A 15,230-nucleotide genomic window follows, 5' to 3' on the forward strand; every position below is an offset into this window, starting at 1 on the left:
GGTGGGGCTCATTCTGTAATCTGCATTGGCTTAACCGCAGGCTTTCCAGCCCAGAGGGCATGCGATTTTGTTACAGTAAGCAATTGCCACATTTTGTTCTGAGATCTTTCTGCAGAGTGAAATGATGACAAATCAGTGATCTTTAGTTCCAGTCTTTTGGGCCAGATTTCTATAGCTGTGAAATTAACTGCACTGACTTCAGTTGAGTCAGTCCAGATACATACTGATGTACATAAGAGCAGAATTTGGCCCTTAGTGTTCCACACTGGCCCATTATAGAGAACTTCTGAAGCTATGAAGTTTTTGCATCTGGACATGAAATTCCTCAAAACGTGAGGAGGTTCAGATACCATGTTCCAGTTTAGGACTATCTCTTCGTATACGTTCAGATGTTATTGAAATCAACTATCTATTCATGTCTCTTTTGGCATGTGAAGAATGTGGCACTTGCCTCATTGCCTTGAAGGCAATAAATCTCCTTTTTTATCTTTATGGTCACTTAGTAATGAAAACCAGTGGCTACATCAGTTATTTGAAAGTGACTAAATGACAACTTGCCCCCTCTCTGTAGAAATCTATTTGATAGCCTCAAAATATTTACCAGTTCTCTCTGCCTTCATGTCTGTCTATACCTATATATCTATAGATATAGGTATATAGATAGAGACAGAGAGAGATAGATCCTTCCCCAAAGCTTATCAACATTTTTCATAATTAATAGTTTCAATAGTTCTTTGTATTTCTAGAGAGTCTTCCATCCAAGAATCAAAAAGTACCCGAGTCCTCAGCCTTACTCAGCCACTTGCTTGTGCTGTGCCTGTGGGTAAGTCACTTTCACATAAACTTTCTATGCTTTGTGTTCCCCAGCTGCAAAAGGGAATAATAATACATGCCCACCTTTGTGAAGTGCTTTGAAACTTTTGGAAGAAGTGCGCTATTTCAGCACGAAGTATCAGTAGTAGTTGTTGTTACTGACTTCAGTGGTCATTTAATTCAGATAGGGAAAGGGATGGTTCAGTGGTTGGGACGTAGTCTTGGAGTTGGGATACCTATGTTAAATTTCCAGTGCTGTCACAGACTTCTTGTGTGATATTGGGCAAGTGTCTTAATCCCTTTCTGCCTCGGTTCCCCATCTTTAAAATGGGGAGAATATCACTTCCTTACCTTAGAAGCGAGGATTGCGAAGATAAATATATTAATTATTATGAGATGCTCAGTTTCTATGGTAGTGAGGGGCCATATAAATACCTAAAATAGATAGAAAAATGTGTGGTGAGCTTGCAGTCCCAGGATATATTATTATTATTATTACTATTATTATTTCATTTATTTAAAATACATAAAGAAATCAAGCTATCAATATACAGGATATACTGAACTGGAAATTACTAGAGACAAACTCCACTCAAACCCCAGCTCCAGATACCTCTGAACTTCATAGGGTTCACAGTCCAAACCGGGTCTGGATGTAATTGCACATGTGAACCAGTCCTTTCTCATCTCCCAATTTTGCAGTATGGGCTCATGTCTAGCAATTATTCAATTGTCTATTTTAATCTACTCTAAAGCTGTAGATTTTTTTCCATAGGAGGCAGGGAAACATATTCCATTGCCAAAGTACTTCCAGTCTTTTCCAGAATTACAAGTCAGGAGATGGTGGATAAATCTTGTGATTTCCATTCTACAATCTAAACCAGATGGGCTACCCTAACAGCATAAACATTTAAGCAAAAAAAGCAAACATTTGGCAGAAAAAGTACTATTTTCTAATTAACTGCATTGTTATGGCTTACATTATTTAATGAGATATTCATAAAGCTAGTTTGCAAGATAATTTGATCACAGTCTTTGATTTATCCCAATAAAATTTTCAGTTTTTGTTTTCTCAGGGATAATGAGGTAACCATAGCATAATAAAGTGGGTTGTGTTTATTAGAAACAGAAAATTCTTGGGCTACACAAGAAAAAAAACCTCTTCTGGTAAAGCTCATGTTTTAGTTAATAAGAACATATACACAATTAAATATGGTCCTGTAAATACTATATTATAAATATCAGCCCCTGTGAGACTAATGGAACTGAACATAAACTTTGGCAAGTGAGAGAGAAAAATTAAGAGGAAATTTGGGGCCAGGTCTTTCAGTCCATACCAAGGCTTGGTCAACACTAGGAACTTACGTTGGTATGACTATATTGTTCAGGAGTGTGAATCGAGTGATGTAGTTATAGCAACATAAACCCCAGAGTGGGCAGTGCTATGTCAATGGGAGGACTTCTCCTGTCAGCAAAGTTACTGCTTCTTGGACAGGAGAGGCGTCTTCGCTGTAATGTCTTCCCTAAACACTACAGTGGCACAGCTGCACTGGGGCAGCTGCACCACTGCAGTGCTGTAAGAATAGACCAGCCCTAAGTCAAAACAGCCAGACCCTCAAAGGTATTTAGGTGCCTAGTTCCCACTGATTTCAATGGAAGTTAGGCCCATGAGTACCTTTGAGGATATGGGGAAAAGTATCTTTTCCATTACACCATCACAACCCCCATCAACGTCAGCAACATTTGTACACTGAATGAGGACTTACAGATTTGTCTCTTGAAGAACAGAGAGGTAAAGAGTCAAAGACAAGTATGTTCCCTAAGTACCCCGGAAGCAGGAGGGAAGGAGTGGGTCAGCTACCCAAGCGAGGTGTAATGGAGCCAATCAAAGGCAATGGAGGAGATGATTTATTTGCATCAAACTTAAAAACAAAAATTGTGGAACTACATGGAACTCTACTGCACTTCAGAGCTTATTCACGCCGCCTCTTGTGGCCACCTTTTCTCTTCCCTGCTTTTTGGGACAGGAATAAAGCTTTTTTATATGTCTGTACAGTGTCTAACACATAAATAATATATATAATTAATAGGATAATAGAGCTTGGAAAAAGAGAAGTATCTACACTATGGAGACTATGCCGATATAGCTACACCTCCATAGCTTTGCTGGCATTCTCCACGGTGTAGACACAGCTGACACTGACAAAAGGGCTTTTTCTGTTCCTGTGGGAACACCACCTACCCACGTGATGGTCATTGGAAGCATTCTTTCATCAACATAGCTGAGTTTACACTGGGGCATAGGTGAGCCAAGCTACATCTTTCAGGGGTGTGGGTTTTTTTCACAGCCCTGACCAATGTAGCTATGTCAACCACACTTGTAAGTGTAGACCAGGCCTAGGAGTTGATACGACAAGTGGTATTGACGGAGAGGCTGAATGGGATGGGAAAGAGAAGAATGGGAGAAAGAAGAGGAAAAGTAAAAGGGAGAAAGTGAGTGGTGGAGAGGAAGTGATAATGAATGTGAGCTAAGGAATGAATGAGCATGGAGAGCCAGTAAGGAGAGGGAATGAGAGGTAGGCAGCATGGAGGGGAGAGGACAGTGTGAGAAGGAACAATTAGGAGAGAGAGAGTAAATACAATTAGAGGGTGAAATTCGCCTGTGGGCTTGATCCTGCCCAATGATATATTGATGTGGCCCATATGGTATATTCAGATTCTGGAGAAGGTAAGATTTCATTTTAAAAGAAATGGTAAATTTCTAGCTGTATCAATGATTCTGAGAGGTGTGAACTCCCTGTATCCCAGTCCCACAGTAACCTCACCAGGGTGTTCATTATAAAGCCCAACAATGATACTTCACATATAAACACTGATGATGATTGGCATCCTTCATCTGTGAGAGATGGTGAAAATTGCAGCCTATGGTGTAGAAGGTTTGTAATGTCTCATGTAATTAAATTGTCCATTCTGAGATGTGCATAATCTTTAGCAGTTATTGCAAATACGTGTGTCTTGGGTGGGAGCTGCTTGCTTCCTACAAGCTCTCTTCAAGACCCAGGGACTTTGATGCCCTAATGGAGATGATGGTGCCACTTGTTACGATCACTTGCCAAGGTTTCCCATTGGTCAGAATCAATTCCAAATTCCTTCAGATCTCGCTTGCATGTGTCTTTAGAAAAAAGCTTGCGACATCCTGTTGTTTTTCTCTCTCATACTTCCCCATATAGTATGTCCTTAGGGATACAGGCATCTTCCAACCGGCTCAGATGGCCCAGCCAGCACAGTCGTTTTTGCTTGAGCAAGACTTTCACACATGGTACTTTTGCCCTTTGAAGAACCTCTGTGTTAATAACTTTATCTTGCCATTTGATGTTGAGTATATGGCGTAAACAGTGTAAGTGGATGAGCATAAGTTGTCCAAGCTTCCTCACTATACATGAGAGTGCTTAGAATGCAAGCTTGGTATACTAGCATTTTGGTTGTGATGGCAAGCAGTGAGTTGTTCCATGCTCTGTTAGTTAGTCTAATAAAGGTGGTAGCAGTCTGTCAGATGCAAACATTTAGTTCTTCATCCACTGAAATGCTGGTAGTCACTGTAGAATCTAAAGAGCTGAACTTTTGAACTACTTCTAGCTGGTTTGCATTTAAGGTAATTAAAGGATCTTGTGAAACCCGTAATACAATCGTTTTCTTAATGCTGATGGTGAGTGCAGATGCCTGACAAGCACTTGAAATGCAGTCCCCGAGTTCTTATAGTAGATTTTCATCATGGGCCATGAGGACAGCATCATCAATGAATAAAAGTTCCTTGATTAGCACTTTTTAACTTTAGTCTTTGCCTTAAGTTGTGAGAGATGGAAGCATTTCCCATCTGATCTTATGTGGAGATACATTCCATCTTTCACATCCTTAAACACACAGTTCAGGAGTATCGAGAAGAAGATTCCAAAGAGTGTAGGGGCAAGAACACATCTTTGCTTCACTCCGCTTTTCATCACAAACCGAAGTACATCCATCAAACTGGACATTTGCTCTCATGTTGTCATGAAATAAACATATAAGATTTAATAATGTTGATGGACATCCTATGTTTTCTAGTATTGCACTAGACCTGCTCTACTGACTCTGTCAAATGCTTTGGTTAGTCCACAAAGGCAATGTACAATGGTCAGTTTTGTTCTCTGCACTTTTCTTGAAATTGACGCAGAGAAAATATCATGTCTATAATTGATCTTCTAGCCCTGAATCCACACTGTGATTCAGGGCAGACACGATTCACCAACTGTTGTAGGCACACTAAGATGACTTTTGCAAAAGTTTTTCCTGCTACACTGAGTAGCGAGATAGCCCTGTAGTTGTTAGTGGCCCTTTTTGCCTTTGTTTTTATACAGTGATGGTGTCTGCATCATGCATCTCTTGTGGCACCTCCCTCTCTTTCCAGCAACTAATAGAGATATGACAGTAGGTTTTCTTTCCCACACTTAAACATTTCTGCTAGGATACCATATTTTCCTGGAGCCTTGCCACTTGATAGCAAATCAATGGCCTTGCTCAACTCTTCTATAGTGGGCTCCACATCTAGCTCTGGCATCACCTGTAGAGTTGGTATTTGATCCAGTAAGTCACTGGTGACGTTCCTTTCTTATGCATACAATTCTGAATAATGTTCCAACGAGACAGCTGCCTACTTTTATCTGTAATAATTTCACCACTTTGAGATTTAAGAGCGGCAACCTTACTGACAGTGGGGCCTAGAGCTTTCTTCAGGCCATCATACATGACTTTGAGATTTCCTGTATCTGAAGCTGTCTGTATCTCTTCAGAGAGCTTGGTCTAATAATGATTTGCACAGCGTCTACTTGCTCACTGTAGCTTGGTTTTTGCATATCGAAGTCTCACTTTGGTGCTCTCTGTTGGCTTCATATTGTGTTCCAGATAGGCTGTGTTCTTAATGTTATTAAGAGGTAATAGTTCCATCTCATTTTTTCAAACCAATCCTTTTTTGATGATCTCTTCCCCCCAAATGTAGCTAAAACTGTTTCATGGATTGCTGTTCTTAAATGTTCCCAATATTCCTCTGCATTCTGTGGTAGTGATTTCCTATGCATGCTGAGTTCAAAAGCCTTCACAAACTTCTGGCATTTCCTCTGGTTTTTGATGTTAGTAACATTGATTTTGGACTTGCTCCTAAGTTTTGCTCCTAAGTTTAGCTGTAATCTTCACTTTGCTAATGATCAAAGAGTGGTCGGTGTCACAATCAACATTGTGAAACATGCGAGTGTTCTGCATTGAGGGTAGGTCTTTCCTTCTGACAAGGTCTAATTGGTGCCAGCGGCCTGATCATGACACTTTGTGGAGACCTTTTCCTGCAAAATATGAATTGGTAATACACATTTGGTTTTGGGCGCAGAATTCAATAAGTCATTGCCATTCTCATTCATCTTGCCAATGCCAAAATATCCTAGGTAATCGGGCCATGAGTTGTTATCTGTGCCAACTCTTGAGTTGAAGTCAACGAGAAGAAAAAGTTGCTCACTTCATGGTATTCTTTTAACAACTTGATACAGAAAGTCATAAAATGTATCCTCCTCCTCGGGGCTAGATTTAAGTGTTGGTGCATAAGCACTAATGATGTTCACAAAGCCAATAATTGTCTGAAATATAAGTGAGATAATGCGCTCTAACTTCCCAATAGTTGTTTCTAGGAGCTTTACCCACTTATTTCTCACATCAAAATTGACACCATGCAGACCATTTTCTTTGATGCTTTTACCCTGTCGATGTCAACGTTGAGTGTGTACAGCTACAGCTCATGGTCTATCAAAGTTGACTTCCATATGCTGCTTGTGTATTGTAGGTCATCATTGTCTGTCAGTCCTGGGCACATGGTCCTAATGTTCCAGCTTCCAAGCCAGAAAGTTTTTAGTTTCTTATTTTTTCCAGGTGTAAGATTTTCATCTGCCTTTCAACTTTTGGTCTAGCTCCATGCACCTCATGGGGCAGACAGACTGTAGCAGGTCAGCACCTGGCTGTCCAGAGGCTGCCCAGCATTGGGTCGGGCAGTGGCTGACCAGTGGAATGCAATGATTTCTCCCACCATCAAAGGTGACCATCCTCTATGCCCTCCTCTATGCCAATCAGGTGAGAGCTTATAACCCGTAATTATCACCTTTCGTGCTGTGTCCATGCTCCCAGCAAGGATGGAATGACCTCTCCATGTAATATGACTGCAATAGCCTGGGCAATTAATATGGAGGCACTGCTTTGCCCATGTGTCAGCATCTCTCTCTCTGCTTCACTGGTTTGGACCAAAGGAAGGACAAAAGTCCATACATTTGGAACCAGCTATGCTGCAGTAGTTGCCAGTGCAGAGGAGACCTTACATCTGTCTTCCTATGGGGCTCCACTCCTAGACTGGTTATCAGCCAGGCTGAAAGGCCCAATCTGTCCAGTGTGGATGTCATTGGCAAATACAGTAGGTGAATTTGCTCATCCACCTTTTGATGGCATTTCCTCCATCAGGGGTTCCACTACCCTCCTCAGGCACTCATCCACTTGAAGCCATTGGCGCTTCCTGAGGGTTTTGTGTTAATTAACCGTCACCCAGCACTTGTCATTGACCAATATAGGTTGTACTGCTTATGGTCATAGCAGTAGCAGGCTCTCAGTTCTAACACATATATAACATATACACATTAACTATTTCATTACTGACCATTTTGGTGGAAGGGACAAGGAAGGAAGCCCACAGGGCTGTTGCAGTAAAGAGAATGAGAGCAGAACTGAGGAGATCCACAGATACAGGGAAGTGGGAGAGAAACAGAAAAAGCAGAGATGACTGGTGCCTGCCAATAGTGAGGAAGCAGAGTGAGGGCAGCTGGCTTGGACAGTGTTACTGAGCATGCTCAATCCATGTAAGCATGCTCAGTACAAGTCAAGCAGCAAATCTGGGAGAGGCATGTGACCTTACATGCCCTCCCCACTCCCATGCATCACTTCTGAGAGAAAGAAAGGGAAACAGTGCAAAACTAGCATTGGTCCTATACGCCAGAAGTGATGTGTAGTGTAGACTTAGCCTGAGTGGTGCTAAATGCGACAATGTGGTACTGAAGAAATAATAATTAATCATAACTAAAAGTTTAGTTACTACATAAAATATGTGCTCCCCCTTGATCTTCGAATGAGCTAACCAGGGGTGGCCAACCCATGGCTCAGGAGCTGCATGTGGCTCTTTGCTTCTCTGAATGTGGCTCTTTGCTCTGAAATTGACAAGCAGTCAAGGAGGGGAAAGTGAAATTGACAAGCTGCCGGGGAAAATGAGGGATCAGCGCGAATTGTCAGTGAAGGGTAAGGAAAATGTGGCTCTTAGCATTATCAACAGCTATTTTTTGGCTCTTTGTCTCTGACTGGTTGGCCACCCCTGAGCTAACCACTGATGTTAGTGGGAAATCTACCATGGTTTGTGGAGAGTTCTAAATTAAACATGGAATTTGATCCTTTTCACCAGATGAGCTACATATCTGTGTACCAAAGGTACTGATGCAACTGCTAAAGAGAAGCAGTTAGTGAAGAAGAGCGAAGTGAGAACAAAACTTTTCATGCATTGATCTTATTTCAGACTACGCAAAAAAAGACTTGACAGAATATTAAAGGGAACCCTACAGACAAGTATATACAAGAAACCCATAGATCACCACACCTGCCATCATAGATTCAGTAACCACCCCAAACATACCAAAAAATCTGTTATCTACAGCCAGGCACTCAGATGCCACAGAATATGCTCAGGGGAGAAAGTTGGATATAAACTTAAACACACTCAAAACCACCTTAACCAAACAAGGGCACTCCACCAGAGAAGTAGATCACAGCATGGAATGGGCCTTTCAAATACCCCGAGAGAACCCGCTTCAATACAGAAATAAAACCGCCTTTGACTACACACCCCTAGTTGTCGCCTACCACCCCACACTGGAACCCATATGGATATCAGCAAACAACTACAACCCATATTCAATGGGGACCCCATCTTGAAAGAAATCTTTCCTGAATCCCCACTTCTGGCTTTCAGACAACCCCCAATCTCATCATCAGAAGCAAACTCCTCACAGACCAGGACACACCAACTCAAAGCAGCACCAGACATATCTCCTGCACACATATCTCCACTCTAACTCTATAGTGATCAACACCCCCCACAACACACCTTTCAAAATCCCTGGGTCCTACACATGCCTATCACAACACATGGTATACCTTATCCAGTGGCCCAATAACAACTATGTGGGTGACACCAGACAATCCCTACTCTCTCAAATAACAGGAAAATGATAAAAGAGAAAAACACCCCATCATATATTTACCCACTAACCCCCCTTTTTGTCCTATGACTACGGGAGTGTTGATGGATGATGACAGGTGTGTTGATGGACCATTCCACCTTGAATGGTCCTTTAGAATATGTGCTAACTACTTACAAACATCTATTTGGTCTTGTATTTAGCTGTGACACTCTTAGTATCTTTTCCAGACCTGAAGAAGAGCTCTGTGTAGCTTGAAAGCTTGTCTCTCTCACCAACAGAAGGTGGTCCAATAAAAGTTACGACTTCACCCACCTTGACTCCCTAATATCCTGGGACCAACACAGCTACAAAAACTGCATATTAAAGAGAATGACATGCGTGAAAATACTTTGCTTTAGGAAAGACCTGGAACATCCAAAAAAGACTGACTGAGATTCACAGCTCTGTCATAACAGAAAAGATGCCATTATGTTAAATTACTGTTATGTTATGTTAGTAAAAACCTTCTTCTAAAACGGGAGTTGGACTCCAAAGAGTTAAACTTCAGCAGGATGTTTAAAGTTGCCACACATTCTTACAGGAGGCCATGGAGTGCCACACTTCCTGTTGATTCTCACAGACTTTCACATATGGATCAAGAAGCTAGCTGCCAAGGCTGAGACAGAGAACACAGCCAGCCTAGATTACAGCATCAGTGGAACTAGTTTATTTTATGACTTTTTTCTTGGTGTTCAGTAAACGTTGTTTTAAAACCTGCATCCGCCACCAGTGCAGTACTCTAGATTCATTTTTTTTTTCACTATCACTAATATGAACGTGACTTAGAAGAAAAGAGAATCTAGTTCCACTAGGCCCACCTAATGGCCTTGTCTTCAGCTTCAGAGAAACATTTCAACTTTTTTCCTTCTGAAAATCCTTTTTTACAAGCTAAATTGGAAAAAGCCCTCAGATGGATTTGGAGTTGCCGGTACTAATGTATGAATATCATGTGTTGATGTTTACTGTATGCATATAAGGAGTTAATTCAATTTTAATTCAGTTAATTCAGGATTGTCAGGACACGCACCCAGGAAAAGGGAGGTTAATCCAGATATATCCTTCTCTGCAAACATTTGAGACAATGCAAGAGTCACTCACTTTGATATCCTGGCTTGGCTCCCAGCTGGGGCTGCGAGATAGGTTTCTCCCAGAGGGACTCCGATTGTTGTGGGAAGGGTGAATCAAAAGACCCCATAGGGCCTGAAGAGACACACCCCCTTAAAGAGAGAGAGAAGTTTTTAAGATCGAAGCTACATCTACATTTAAACTCTACAGCAGTGCAGCACAGCTGCAAGCGTTTCAGTATAGTCTCTCACTACAGTGACAGGCAGGGGTTTCCTGTTGCTGTAGTTAATCCATCTCCCTGAGAGGCAGTAGCTAGGTTGACAAAAGAATTCTTCCATTGGCCTAGCGTTGGCTACACTGGAGGCTAGGTGGGCTTAACTATGACGCTCAGGGGGTGTAGATATTTTCACACCCTTGAGCAATGTTATCTTCTTAGTGTAGACCTGACCTGAGAGCCTGCAAAGTGGGAGTCTGGGGGAAGATAGACCTACTAGGTCCCCATCTGGAGGATGGTTAGACACTAGGGGAGACCTACATGCATGTAGATCGTCTGTCATTTTAAAATCCATTTTATGTGCTGTTCCTATGGTTAAATAAATAACCATACTTTTGTTTTAAGATGGCTTTAATAAGTTGTTGTAACCCACTTGTCACAAGCTCTCAAAAGGAAGAACCCCAGGTACTGAGCCCTGCTGGGTAAGCACAGTTTATAAACAGCATGCTATAGCCCAGGACCCTGTCTAAGACAGGGAGAATTGTGTGATTCCACTCAGAAAAGGTAAAGGCACCAGGACAGGTTGCACTTAGAGAGGCATCAGAGGTGCAGCTAGACTTGAAAGTATGACAATCCCCATCACCTTTCTTCTGAGTGAATTCTGGCATGTAATGCCATGACTTTTATTAAACATTTAGGCTGAAGCATTCATGTGATGCATATTTGTTACAAAAGAGATCCCATTAAGGCAACGTGCAAGCTGAAATGAAGTTAATGAGCCCTAATACTTGCAGGATCATTCAAAGTTTAAGGGTGATATTAACTAAAATAAAATAAGGAAGAGTGAAAAAGATTCAGTTTCAATGTGCACTACAGAGCCTAAATTTTATCCTCTTGGTTCATAAAATCAAATCTACTGCTCAAATGACTCTTATACTGTTATTAGAGTAGTACAAGAACACATATACGTGCATAATTAAATATCCCTTTGTGACCATAAAAGGAACGCCTGGCTTTCCATGGGGAGCTTGTGTGGGACTTGATTCATAAGCATGGGCAAGAGAATGTCATTACCCTAATCTCCTTGTACGTTACTATTTTGTGCATGTCCAGGGCTATTCCTTATGTAATGGATTGAATAGGTCTACGCACAACTGTGTCCCTATACAGAATGTGATCAGCATACATTGGGAGACAGACAGGTAACATTATAATAAGCTGGAACTGCATGGTACTGATCAAATACTTAAGCTGCTGAGCACTTGCTCTGTGAAAATCAGAAAATTAGATGCCCCTCTTAGATATCTCAAGTCACCAAAAAACTGAGGCACTAGTCAAAATCACTAATCTTTTCTGAAAATGTAGGCTAACATGTTTACATTTGTATTCTATGTTTGCACTGTGTAATATGGATTCATTGGATAAAAGTCACTGATACCCTCTTACCCCTTAAAAACATGTGACATAGCTTAAAGCATTAACATTTTTATCTATCAGTTCAAGTAAAGAAGCAAAACAGACGCTGGAAGCAAAGTGGGTAAATGACCTATTACAGCAAAGCAATAAAATGCCATTTGTAGATGATAAATTAGCATTTGCATGGTAACTGATTTCATACCACAATTATTATTTATCACTTGTGTGTACTTATGTACTCCCATGACCAAAGTATCTGGACTACGTGCTCCATATCATTGTTGTAGACATGTTGGACCCAGGTTATTAAATAGACAAGGTGGGTGAAGTAAAAATACAAAGAAATTACCTCACCCACCTTGTCTTTCTCTGCATCACAGACATGTAAAAGACATAGTCTTTGCCCCAAGGAGTTCAGTCTTGATTTATAACTATTTAAATGGGTTTTTTAATACTTCCTTGTAGGGGACACGAGGATTTGTAGGCTTGTTTGTAGAAATGGGTCTTAATGAGGGACTTGAAGGAAGAGTGGGTGGAGACAAGATGGATTGCGTAAGGGAAAGATGCCCTGGCAAAAGGAGTGAAATCCTGGCCCCACTGCAGTTCATGGGAGTTTTGCCAATGCATGTTGTTTCATTAAGCACTGACAGTATGCTTGGTGCTGCTCCAAAGAGCTTACAATCTCAAAAACTAACACAGAAAGGCCAACACTCCAAAGGCACTTGGAGATATAGTGGAAGGATTTACCTCTTTAAATTTTTTTCCATTTGCAGTTGCAGGTCTCAGAGAAGAACTGAGTCTTTAGGAGGGATTTGACTGAGGAGCAGGCAAGGACTTGGCACATTCGGTGGGAGAGGCATAGGGACAATATGGAAGGAGGCACAAAGGACGAGTGTGAGGAGGAGGTGAAGGAGACAGTGAGGCTGGCATCAGTAGAGGAGCAAAAGGTGCAAGCGAGGAAATCCAAGATGTAGATTGGGGCTGAGTTTTGAAGGGATTTGAAAGTGAGGACAGGAAGCTGATGGAGTGCTTCAGATGGTTGGATAGATGGATAAGGAAATGTTAACAATGACATCAGTGGAAATAGGATCTGGCTGAGAGTTCACAGATGCGTTCAGGAAGAATGGCTTCTTCGTCACACCAACATGAACTGTAAATGATACAGTCCTGAGAAGAGCCACTGGGGACTGAGGGCATTCAGCACCTTGCAGGAGAATCTCCGCACCTACTATGATTATGTACCTTGAAAGAAATCCTTGCCCCCACTGAAATTAGTGGGGCTTTTGCCAGTGACTTCGATGGGGCCAGAATTTTGCCCTTCGTGTGGGAATCCTATTGACTTCAGTAGGATTTCCAGACATGGAAGACTGGCCAACTCAGGTCCATATTTAAAAAACAGTTAACAGACTTTTCATAATTATTAATGTGTATTATAGTGGTGAACAGTGGCTCCAATTGGCTTACTAGCTGCATTGAAACCTAGAGCCAGATCCTCAGCTGGTATGGGTGTCATTGGCTATCCCTTGATACGAGGATGATGTCTGCACAAAGGGTTCATTGGTGGGCTTTTAGGTAGCTAAAGAGCCTTACACAGTGGCCAGTCCAACAGAGCTGCTGTTTCATGCCCTGCACTTCTACACTGCTGACGTTGGCTACAGAGAGAACGCTGATGTTATTGCATCGATCTTTCCAACTGATCCTGAGGATCCTCCTAAGGCAGCACTGTTGGAACCACTCCAGCCACTTGAGATGTCATCTTTAGGTCACCCAGGACTCTCACTCATAGAGGATGGTGAGGATGACAACTGCCTTATAGACCAAGATCTTGGTGCCTGTTTGCAGATCTCTGTCACTGAAGACAAGTAGTTTTCCAAAGGATATTCGATTTCTGTGTCAGTTCTGGCTGTTTGGGAGAGGTGGCTCCCAAGGTATGGGAAATGGTCCACATTTTCCAGGGGTTCTCTGCCGATGGTGATTTGTGGAGTACGAAGAGTAGTTTGTGCAGGTGAGGGCTGGTAGAGTACCTTGGTTTTTTCCAATGTTGAGAGAGAGACCCAGGCTGTAACAGGCATCTGCAAAAAGATTTTGGGTGATTTGCAAGTCAGCCTCTGTGTGTGCGTGTTATTCAAATAACAAATATCACAGGATCTTTTTCAGGGGATAAGGCAACAAGCCATGTTTATTGTGAATACAGAAATTTGGTAAATAGTATCAATAAAAAGAAAAGTATCAACACTGTAATAACATCAATATTGTTCTTTACTTTAGTGAAATAGTATCAATGATGTAAACACTAGGAAAACAGTATTAACATTGTATCAATACTACAATTACAGAGATTCTTGTTAATAAAATATACTTCATTGACACGTTTCAACTGGTACTTTCATTCACACTCACACAAACAGACAGGCATACACAGACAGGGAGACAGACAAACATACATAGGGGTCTCACAGATGTTATATTTACCAGCCTCTTGGTGTTTGTGGTAGTCACTGGCCAGGTGACTGTAGCATGAGGGTGAGGAGCAAGGTTCTGCCGATGCGCATTGGTACTCCTGGATGGTTGATGATGTAGATCTGAACCTCCAGCCTTCATCTTTCTGTCCCATTTTATAGGGGAAAGACCCCATGTAAGTCTATGGGTTTATGCTCTGTCATGCTGCATCTGCATTTGGTGTGATCCTTAATCACCCACATTGTTGCAAGCCTGATCAGATTTTGTTCTTTGAAGTGGTCTGACTCCAAAGTTATCAGGGTGGGCTCCTCTTCAGCCAGTTGAGTGGTAAAAATTATTATCTTTGCTCCTTTCTTCCTCCCTCAAACGTTTTAGGTGAGGCTGGTGTTTTCTTTGTCTGTTTCCACATCCCTTACTCAGACCAATTGTTCAATCACTCTCCCTATCTACACCCACCTCAATTGCTCAGCCATTCACACTTCAGTCACTCAGTACCAACTCCTAGCTGAAGAATTCACATATTATTTTTAAAGCAAACATTATTTCATTTTTGCCAGTGTCTTTCATAATTAGGTAGGTATATTACATTTTACAGTGTGGCTTTTTATACTTAAAATAGGGTTTTTTGCAAATATATTGAAAGTGGGTAAAATTAACAGATAAAATGGTCAGTGGAGTGGTTTTACAAACAATCTTAAAACAAATAGAATTATGGAAAGTAAAGACAGACTTGAATTATTATGCAGTAAATGGATATTTTAAAAAGGCTGAAGTGAACATTTAAAAGGATAGAACAATGAATCAGTTGAGGTTTTAACTTTTGATTAAAGTTACAATGTGTCAGGCTGAAATGCCTCTTGGTTGGGGGGGGGGGGTGTTGTGGTTCTGTTCTTTCATGTATTTCATGAAAACAGGAT

The sequence above is a fragment of the Emydura macquarii genome, unplaced genomic scaffold (genome assembly GCF_026122565.2).
Source record: "Emydura macquarii macquarii isolate MOO-44397 ecotype Brisbane River unplaced genomic scaffold, CSIRO-AGI_Emac_v2 contig_1713, whole genome shotgun sequence".
In the NCBI taxonomy this organism is placed as follows: domain Eukaryota; kingdom Metazoa; phylum Chordata; order Testudines; family Chelidae; genus Emydura; species Emydura macquarii.